The sequence below is a fragment of the Manis pentadactyla genome, chromosome 16, assembly GCF_030020395.1.
Source record: "Manis pentadactyla isolate mManPen7 chromosome 16, mManPen7.hap1, whole genome shotgun sequence".
Taxonomy (NCBI): domain Eukaryota; kingdom Metazoa; phylum Chordata; class Mammalia; order Pholidota; family Manidae; genus Manis; species Manis pentadactyla.
Genome location: NC_080034.1, coordinates 43,937,871 through 43,949,949, shown reverse-complemented (window position 1 = coordinate 43,949,949; position 12,079 = coordinate 43,937,871).

Here is a 12,079-nt window from a genome sequence, read left to right as displayed (position 1 = left end):
ACAGAGTAACAGAATGGATAAAAAAGCAAGACCCATCTATATGCTGCTTACAAGAAACTCAACTCAAACCCAAAGACATGTACAGACTAAAAGTCAAGTGATGGAAAAACATATTTCAAGCAAACAACAGTGAGAAGAAAGCAGGGGTTGCAGTACTAATATCAGACAAAATAGACTTCAAAACAAAGAAAGTAACAAGAGATAAAGAAGGACACTACATAATGATAAAGGGCTCAGTCAAACAAGAGGATATAACCATTCTAAATATATATGCACCCAACACAGGAGCACCAGCATATGTGAAACAAATACTAACAGAACTAAAGGGGGATATAGACTGCAACGCATTCATTCTAGGAGACTTCAACACACCACTCACCCCAAAGGATAGATCCACTGGGCAGAAAATAAGTAAGGACACGGAAGCACTGAACAACACAGTAGAGCAGATGGACCTAATAGACATCTATAGAACTCTACATCCAAAAGCAGTGGGATATATATTCTTCTCAAGTGCACATGGAACATTCTCCAGAATAGACCACATACTAGGACACAAAAAGAGCCTCAGAAAATTCCAAATGATTGAAATCCTACCAACTAACTTTTCAGACCACAAAGGCATAAAACTAGAAATAAACTGTACAAAGAAAGCAAAGAGGCTCACAAACACATGGAGGCTCAACAACACGCTCCTAAATAATCAATGGATCAATGACCAAATCAAAATGGAGATCCAGCAATATATGGAAACAAATGACAACAACAACACTAAGCCCCAACTTCTGTGGGACACAGCAAAAGCAGTCTTAAGAGGAAAGTATATAGCAATCCAAGCATATTTAAAAAAGGAAGAGCAATCCCAAATGAATGGTCTAATGTCACAATTATCGAAATTGGAAAAAGAAGAACAGATGAGGCCTAAGGTCAGCAGAAGGAGGGACATAATAAAGATCAGAGAAGAAATAAATAAAATTGAGAAGAATAAAACAATAGCAAAAATCAATGAAACCAAGAGCTGGTTCTTCGAGAAAATAAACAAAATAGATAAGCCTCTAGCCAGACTTATTAAGAAGAAAAGAGAGTCAACACAAATCAACAGTATCAGAAACGAGAAAGGAAAAATCACGACGGACCCCACGGAAATGCAAAGAATTATTGGAGAATACTATGAAAACCTATATGCTAACAAGCTGGGAAACCTAGGAGAAATGGACAACTTCCTAGAAAAATATAACCTTCCAAGATTGACCCAGGAAGAAACAGAAAATCTAAACAGACCAATTACCAGCAACGAAATTGAAGAGGTAATCAAAAAACTACCAAAGAACAAAACCCCCGGGCCAGATGGATTTACCTCGGAATTTTATCAGACATACAGGGAAGACATAATACCCATTCTCTTTAAAGTTTTCCAAAAAATAGAGGAGGAGGGGATACTCCCAAACTCATTCTATGAAGCTAACATCACCCTAATACCAAAACCAGGCAAAGACACCACCAAAAAAGAAAACTACAGACCAATATCCCTGATGAACGTAGATGCAAAAATACTCAACAAAATATTAGCAAACCGAATTCAAAAATACATCAAAAGGATCATACACTATGACCAAGTGGGATTCATTCCAGGGATGCAAGGATGGTACAACATTCGAAAGTCCATCAACATCATCCACCACATTAACAAAAAGAAAGACAAAAACCACATGATCATCTCCATAGATGCTGAAAAAGCATTTGACAAAGTTCAACATCCATTCATGTTAAAAACTCTCAGCAAAATGGGAATAGAGGGCAAGAACCTCAACATAATAAAGGCCATCTATGATAAACCCACAGCCAACATTATATTGAACAGCGAGAAGCTGAAAGCATTTCCTCTGAGATCGGGAACTAGACAGGGATGCCCACTCTCTCCACTGTTATTTAACATAGTACTGGAGGTCCTAGCCACGGCAATCAGACAAAATAAAGAAATACAAGGAATCCAGATTGGTAAAGAAGAAGTTAAACTGTCACTATTTGCAGATGACATGATACTGTACATAAAAAACCCTAAAGACTCCACCCCAAAACTACTAGAACTGATATCGGAATACAGCAAAGTTGCAGGATACAAAATCAACACACAGAAATCTGTGGCTTTCCTATATACTAACAATGAACCAACAGAAAGAGAAATCAGGAAAACAACTCCATTCACAATTGCATCAAAAAAAATAAAATACCTAGGAATAAACCTAACCAAAGAAGTGAAAGACTTATACTCTGAAAACTACAAGTCACTCTTAAGAGAAATTAAAGGGGACACTAACAGATGGAAACTCATCCCATGCTCGTGGCTAGGAAGAATTAATATCGTCAAAATGGCCATCCTGCCCAAAGCAATAGACAGATTTGATGCAATCCCTATGAAACTACCAGCAACATTCTTCAATGAACTGGAACAAATAATTCAAAAATTCATATGGAAACACAAAAGACCCCGAATAGCCAAAGCAATCCTGAGAAAGAAGAATAAAGTAGGGGGGACCTCACTCCCCAACTTCAAGCTCTACTATAAAGCCATAGTAATCAAGACAATTTGGTACTGGCACAAGAGCAGAGCCACAGACCAATGGAACAGACTAGAGAATCCAGATATTAACCCAGACATATATGGTCAATTAATATTTGATAAAGGAGCCATGGACATACAATGGCGAAATGACAGTCTCTTCAACAGGTGGTGCTGGCAAAACTGGACAGCTACATGTAGGAGAATGAAACTGGAACATTGTCTAACCCCATATACAAAAGTAAACTCAAAATGGATCAAAGACCTGAATGTAAGCCATGAAACCATTAAACTCTTGGAAGAAAACATAGTCACAAACCTCTTAGACATAAACATGAGTGACCTCTTCTTGAACATATCTCCCCGGGCAAGGAAAACAACAGCAAAAATGAGTAAGTGGGACTATATTTAGCTGAAAAGCTTCTGTACAGCAAAAGACACCATCAATAGAACAAGAAGGATCCCTACAGTATGGGAGAATATATTTGAAAATGACACATCCGAAAAAGGCTTGACGTCCAGAATATACAAGGAGATCTCATGCCTCAACAAACAAAAAACAAATAACCCAATTAAAAAATGGGCAGAGGAACTGAACATACAGTTCTCCAAAAAAGAAATACAGATGGCCAACAGACACATGAAAAGATGCTCCACATCGCTAATTATCAGAGAAATGCAAATTAAAACTACAATGAGATATCACCTCACACCAGTAAGGATGGGTGCCATCCAAAAGACAAACAACAACAAATGTTGGCGAGGCTGTGGAGAAAGGGGAACCCTCCTACACTGCTGGTGGGAATGTAAGTTAGTTCAACCATTGTGGAAAGCAGTATGGAGGTACATCAAAATGCTCAAAACAGACTTACCATTTGACCCAGGAATACCACTCCTAGGAATTTACCCTAAGAACGCAGCAATCAAGTTTGAGAAAGACAGATGCACCCCTATGTTTATTGCAGCACTATTTACAATAGCCAAGAATTGGAAGCAACCTAAATGTCCATCAGTAGATGAATGGATAAAGAAGATGTGGTACATATACACAATGGAATACTACTCAGCTATAAGAAAAGGGTAAATCCAATCATTTGCAGCAACATGGATGGAGCTGGAGGGTATTATGCTCAGTGAAACAAGCCAAGCAGAGAAAGAGAAATACCAAATGATTTCAACTTATCTGTGGAATATAAGAACAAAGGAAAAACTGAAGGAACAAAACAGCAGCAGAATCACAGAACTCAAGAATGGACTAACAGGTACCAAAGGGAAAGGGACTGGGGAGGATGGGTGGGTAGGGAGGGATAAGGGGGGGAGAAGTAGGGGGGTATTAAGATTAACATGCATGGGGGGGTAGGAGAAAAGGGAGGGCTGTACAACACAGAGAAGGCAAGTAGTGATTCTACAACATTTTGCTATGCTGATGGACAGTGACTGTAAAGGGGTTTATAGGGGAGACCTGGTATAGGGGAGAGCCTAGTAAACATAATATTCGTCATGTAAGTGTAGATTAGTGATAGCAAAAAAAAAAAAAAAGGGGGCAGTTCCTGTGTGGTAACCTCCAACGAGTTCTACCCAAGGGTATAAAGGGCATATAAAAGTGTAGGCAAAGGGTCTGTTTGTGTTTATACAGAGGATCAAAGCCTAATTGGGCTACCCCGAAAATGAACTAAGATACGATATGAAAAAGAACTTCCAAAATCTGCACTCTCTGGAAGACTCATGCCAGAAGATGATCATCAAAAAACCCCAACAAAGATCCACGCACTGCTACAGCTGTAGATGCACTCATCCCACCAGTTCCTGGACTTGCCATGGGAATGAGGAAGGAGATATCTAAGCTGGCCTGTGCATACAGTAAAACAACAAATTTGACTGGATCTATACTGTTGGAACTCAACCAAGAATTTGGAGAAGTGCAAATTGTAGCGCTCCAAACTCTTACAACTACAGACTATTTACTGTTAAAAGAACATATAGCATTTGAACAGTCCCCAGGAATGGGTTGTTTTAATTTGTCTGATTTCTCTCAGACTGTTCAAGTTCAGTTGGACAATATCCACCATATCATAGATAAGTTTTCACAAATGCCTAAGGTGCCTAACTGGTTTTCTTGGTTTCACTGCAGATGGCTGGTAATTACAGATATGCTTTGGTTATGTAACTATACTCCTTTTATGTTAATGTGTGTGCGCAATTTAAGTAGTAGCTTAAAACCTATATATGCTGAAGTTACTCTACAAGAAGATTTGTCAAAGAAATAATCAATTTTCCCATGTTTTCTTCCGCCTGCTACTTCTATAGCTATTCTTCTTCCTTCCTAATTACAACCCTTAAATAGAATTCGTGCCTCATATCAAATTTACCGAGTATCATAATTCTTCCAAGTGGTAAAGATACCTCAAGACAAATGCTGGGCATAGAAGCCACAGGGCATAAATATGCAAAGAAGTAAAAAGCTAACTTTTTCAAACAATAAGGCTTCTCTCTCACTTACCAACTTCACATTTCCCTGTATGGCCCCGGAAGATGACTGGTTAGCCAGAGACGGGTAAGATTCCTCAAGGGAGGAACAACCTAAGACAGGCACAGTCACAGGGGGGACATCAGGTGAGAAATTGGGGATCAACAGAGGTGAGGCTTAGAACCTCAGCACCCCGTTCTGAGAGAAATCTTCTGCATACGTGGTTGTTTTATTGCCCTGGTCTAGCTTGGATTAACACATAGTCTACAGGCACACACCTGATCATCTACATGTGCTCTCTTACAACACTAAACTATGTTTTCTACCTTTATCTTGTATCTACCTACCACTTCAGCATTTTATTAAAAATAATAATAATAAAGAGAGAAATGTGGTATCCACATATAAATCAAGTATAAAAACCAAATGAGTATTCATATTTGAACTGACTGTTTAGAGTTCATAATGCATGAGCAAAACCGAAAGTTTCTGTGATGACTGCCCTTGTACTGTTCACTATGTAACTTATTCATTATGTAAGAATTTGTTCTACATGTAAAAACTTGTTTGTTATGCCTCAGAAGTTTGGAGACTGACAAAAATTAGGCTTGTGGTGGAATAATGATTGTGCATGATTGTGCATTGAGCATTGACTCCCCTATACAGAATTTTATTGTCGTTAACAACCATTTGATCAATAAATATGAGAGATGCCCTCACAAACAAAAAAAAAAAAAAAAAAGAAGGACAGACTTCCAATGGTAAAACAAATTAGTAACCGGGATGTAATGTATAGCATAAGGAATATAGTCAAGATATTGTAACAGCCTGGTAGGGTGATAGCTGGAACCTAGAATTATGTATATAAATGTTCTACCACTGTGTTGTACACTTGAAACTCATGTAATGTAATACTGTGTGTCAACTACCCTTCAATAAAATATAATTATTAAAAAAAAAAAAAAAAAACTACCAAAGAACAAAACCCCCAGGCCAAATGGATTCACCTCGGAATTTTATCAGACATACAGGGAAGACATAGTACCCATTCTCCTTAAAGTTTAACAAAAAATAGAAGAGGAGGGGATACTCCCAAACTAATTCTATGAAGCTAACATCACCCTAACACCAAAACCAGGCAAAGACACCACCAAAAAAGAAAACTTTAGACCAATATCCCTGATGAACGTAGATGAAAAATGCTTAACAAAATATTAGCAAACCGAATTCAAAAATACATCAAAAGGATCATATACCATGACCAAGTGGGATTCATCCCAGGGATGCAAGGATGGTACAACATTTGAAAGTCCATCAACATCATCCACCACATCAACAAAAATAAGGACAAAAACCACATGATCATCTCCATAGATGCTGAAAAAGCATTTGACAAAGTTCAACATCCATTCATGATAAAAACTCTCAGCAAAATGGGAATAGAGGGCAAGTACCCCAACATAATAAAGGCCATCTATGATAAACCGACAGCCAACATTATATTGAACAGCGAGAAGCTGAAATCATTTCCTCTGAGATCGGGAACTAGACAGGGATGCCCACTCTCCCCACTGTTACTTAATATAATACTGGAGGTCCTAGCCACAGCAATCAGACAAAACAAAAAAATACAAGAATCCAGATTGGGAAAGTAGAAGTTAAACTGTCACTATTTGCAGATGACATGATACTGTACATAAAAAGCCCTAAAGACTCCACCCCAAAACTCCTAGAACTGATATCGGAATACAGCAAAGTTGCAGGATACAAAATCAACACAGAGAAATCTGTGGCTTTCCTATACACTAACAATGAACCAAAAGAAAGAGAAATCAGGAAAACTCCATTCACAATTTCATCAAAAAAAATAAAATACCTAGGAATAAACCTAACCAAAGAGGTGAAAGACTTATACTCTGAAAACTACAAGTCACTCTTAAGAGAAATTAAAGGGGACACTAACAGATGGAAACTCATCCCATGCTCATGGCTAGGAAGAATTAATATCATCAAAATGGCCATCCTGCCCAAAGCAATAGACAGATTTGATGCAATCCCTATGAAACTACCAGCAACATTCTTCAATGAACTGGAACAAATAATTCAAAAATTCATATGGAAACACCAAAGATTCCGAATAGCCAAAGCAATCCTGAGAAAGAAGAATAAAGTAGGGGGGATCTCACTCCCCAACTTCAAGCTCTACTATAAAGCCATAGTAATCAAGACAATTTGGTACTGGCACAAGAGCTGAGCCACAGACCAATGGAACACTAGAGAATCCAGACATTAACCCAGACATATATGGTCAATTAATATTTGATAAAGGAGCCATGGACATACAATGGGGAAATGACAGTCTCTTCAACAGATGGTGCTGGCAAAATTGGACAGCTACATGTAGGAGAATGAAACTGGACCATTGTCTAACCCCATATACAAAAGTAAACTCAAAATGGGTCAAAGACCTGAATGTAAGTCATGAAACCATTAAACCCTTGGAAGAAAACTTAGGCAAAAACCTCTTAGACATAAACATGAGTGACCTCTTCTTGAACATATCTCTCCGGGCAAGGAAAACAACAGCAAAAATGAACAACTGGGACTATAATAAGCTGAAAAGCTTCTGTACAGCAAAAGACACCATCAATAGAACAAATAGGAACCCTACAGTATGGGAGAATATATTTGAAAATGACAGATCTGATAAAGGCTTGATGTCCAGAATATATAAAGAGCTCACATGCCTCAACAAACAAAAAACAAATAACCCAATTAAAAAATGGTCAGACGAACTGAACAGAGAGTTCCCAAAAAAAGAAATACAGATGGCCAACAGACACATGAAAAGATGCTCCACATCGCTAATTATCAGAGAAATGCAAATTAAAACTACAATGAGGTATCCCCTCACACCAGTAAGGATGGCTGCCATCCAAAAGACAAACAACAAATGTTGGCGAGGCTGTGGAGAAAGGGTAACCCTCCTACACTGCTGGTGTTTATGTAAATTAGTTCAACCATTGTGGAAAGCAGTATGGAGGTACATCAAAATGCTCAAAACAGACTTACCATTTGATCCAGGAATTGCACTCCTAGGAATTTACCCTAAGAATGCACCAATCAAGTTTGAGAAAGATCAATGCACCTCTATGTTTATCACAGCACTATTTACAATAGCCAAGAATTGGAAGCAACCTAAATGTCCATCGATAGATGAATGGATAAAGAAGATGTGGTAATATACACATTGGAATACTACTCAGCCATAAGAAAAGGGCAAATCCAAGCATTTGCAGCAACATGGATGGAGCTGGAGGGTATTATGCTCAGTGAAACAAGCCAAGCAGAGAAAGAGAAATATCAAATGATTTCACTCATCTGTGGAATATAACTACAAAGGAAAAACTGAAGGAACAAAACAGCAGCAGAATCACAGAACTCAAGAATGAACTAACAGGTACCAAAGGGAAAGGGACTGGGGAGGATGGGTGTGTAGGGAGAGATAAGGGGGGGAAGAAGAAGGGCGGTATTAAGGTTAGCATGCATGGGGGGTTGGGAGAAAGGGGAGGGCTGTACAACACAGAGAAGGCAAGTAATGATTCTACAACATTTTGCTATGCTGATGGACAGTGACTGTAAAGGGGTTTATAGGCGGCACCTGATATAGGGGAGAGCCTAGTAAACATAATATTCATCATGTAAGTGTAGATTAATGATACCAAAAAAAAAAAAAGGCAGTTCCTGTGTGGTGACCTCCAATGAGTTCTACACAATATTATAAAGGGCATATAAAAGTGTAGGCAAAGGGCCTGTTTGTATTTATACAGAGGATCAAAGCCTAATTTGGCTACCCCGAAAATCAACTAAGAAACGATATGAAAAAGAACTTCCAACATCAGCACTCTCTGGAAGATTCATGTCAGAAGATGATCATCAAAAAACCCCAACAAAGATCCACGCACTGTACAGCTGTAGATGCACTCATCCCACCAGTTCCTGGACTTGCCATGGGAATGAAGAAGGAGATATCTAAGCTGGCCTGTGCATACAGTAAAACAACAAATTTGACTGGATCTATACTGTTGGAACTCAACCAAGAATTTGGAGAAGTGCAAATTGTAGCACTCCAAAATCTTACAACCACAGACTATTTACTGTTAAAAGAACATATGGGATGTGAACAGTCCCCAGGAATGGGTTGTTTTAATTTATCTGAATACTCTCAGACTGTTCAAGTTCAGTTGGACAATATCCACCATATCATAGATAAGTTTTCACAAATGCCTAAGGTGCCTAACTGGTGTTCTTAGTTTCACTGGAGATGGATGGTAATTACAGGTATGCTTTGGTTATGTAACTATACTCCTATTATGTTAATGTGCGTGCACAATTTAAGTAGTAGCTTAAAACCAATACATGCTGAAGTTACTCTACAAGAAGATAGGTCAAAGAAATAATCAATCTTCCCATGTTTTCTTCCGCCTGCTACTTCTATAGCTTTTCTTCTTCCTTCCTAATTACAACCCTTAAATAGAATTCGTGCCTCATATCAAATTTACCAAGTATCATAATTCTTCCAAGTGGTAAAGATACCTCAAGACAAATGCTGGGCATAGAAGCCACAGGGCATATATATCAAAGAAGTAAAAAGCTAACCTTTTCAAACAATAAGGCTTCTCTCTCACTTACCAACTTTACATTTCCCTGTATGGCCCCGGAAGATGACTGGTTAGCCAGAGACGGGTAAGATTCCTCAAGGGAGGAACAACCTAAGACAGGCACAGTCGCAGGGGGTCCATCAGGTGAGAAATTGGGGATCAACAGAGGTGAGGCTTAGAACCTCACCCCCCCTGTTCTGAGAGAAATCTTCTGCATATGTGGATTTTTTATTGCCCTTGTCTAGCTTGTATTAACACATAGTCTACAGGCACACACCTGATCATCTACATTTGCTCTCTTACAACACTAAACTATGTTTTCTACCTTTATCTTGTATCTACACACCACTTCAGCATTTTATTAAAAATAATAATAAAGAGAGAAATGTGGTATCCACATATAAATCAAGTATAAAAATCAAATTAGTATTAATATTTGAACTGACTGTTTATAGTTCATAATGCATGAGCAAAACCAAAAGTTTCTGTGATGACTGCCCTTGTACTGTTCACCATGTAACTTATTCACTATGTAAGAATTTGTTCTCCATGTAAGAACTTGTTCGTTATGCTTCAGAAGATTGGAGACTGATGAAAATTAGGCTTTGGGTGGATTGATGATTGTGCATTGAGCATTGACTCCCCTATACAGAATTTTACTGTTGTTAACAACCATTTGATCAATAATTATGAGAGATGCCCTCACAAAAAATATATATATATATATCCTAAATAGTTTAATATTATTGGAAGGAAGATTTGACGAGTTTAAAATGTACAATGTAAACTCTAGAGTAACCACTAAAATACAAAAGAAAAGGTATAGTTACACAGACAATAGCAGGGATAAAAATACTTAATCTACAAAGAAAAGCAGAAAATGACTGGAAAAGCATCAAAGAATAAATGGGAGAAATAGAAAATAAATAGTAAAATGATACATTTAAATTCAATACCATGTTGTATATTTGAAATCAGTAATAGATCAACTATACTTCAATGAATAAAGAAAGATGTTATCAAATTTTATAAGACAAGCTAGCTTGAGACTAATATCACTCATGAATATAAAAGCAAAAATCTTTAACAAAAAAGTTAACAGATCAATCCAGCAATATGTAAAAGATAATATATCATAGTCAAGTGTTGTTTATCCCAAGAATGTAAGATTTGTTTAATATTTTAAAATCTATCAGTGGAATTTACCATAATTATAGACTGAAACAAAAACCCATATGTTCATCCTAATATACAGCAAGAAAGGATTGGAAAAATTTCAAAGCCCATTTAAAATAAAAACTCTCAGCAAACTTGAAAAGAAGGGAAATACTTCAACATAATAAAATACATCTAAAAGAGCTATAGTCAACGTTATAGTTAATGGAAAAAGACTGAATGCCTTCTCTTTAAGAACAGGAATAAGGCAAGGCTACCTTCTCTCACCACTTCTATTTAATATTATACTGCAGGTCCTACCCAATGCAATTAAGTCAAGACAAAGCACACATACTATAAAGAAAAAAATTAAGCTGTCTTTATTCATAGAATATATGACCATCTATGTAGAAAATCCTAAGAAATCTAAAAAAACTAGTAAAATGAGTAAATTTAGCAAGATCACAGGATACAAAATTGATATACAAATATCTATTGTATTTCTATATTCTAGCAGCAAAGAAACTGGAAATTGAAAAATTCTCTGTATGATACCATAATGACGGATATGTCACTATACATTTGTCTAAACCCACAGAAAGTATAACACCTGGAATGAAACCTAACGTACACTATGGGCTTTGGGTGATTGTGATGTGTCAGCATAAATTATAACAAATATACCATTCTGGTGGCAATGTTAATAATTGGGGAGGCTATGCGTGTGTGAGGAGAACATGGAGGACATGGGAAATCTCTGTACTTTCTTTCCAATTTTGTTGGAAACCTAAAACTTCTGTAAAACACTATCTTTAAAGATGTATTTTTAATCTTTGAGTTAATGACTGTTAACTCAGAAAATATAATGAGCACATATCTGAGTTTAAATTTGAATATTAGCAGGTTTTATTATATTCACATGGTTGTGTTTACTAAAAGGACCCCCATTTCATGTACTTTATCAGATAATTAAAGTTTGTCATATTTACTTGAATTTAACATGTTTTATCATGATACATGGCAGAATAACCAGAATAAACATTATTGAAGTCAGTAATTGAGATCCATACAAGGCAGGAATTTCTAACTAATCTGTGATTATACTGTATAAATGTTATTATAGAATTATATTGCTACATATAATTATATACTATATTATACTCTTGGTTAATTTTGTAATAGTTTGTGCCTGGATAAACTCTCATGCAACTTTGGCTTTAAGTTTCTCTATTACCT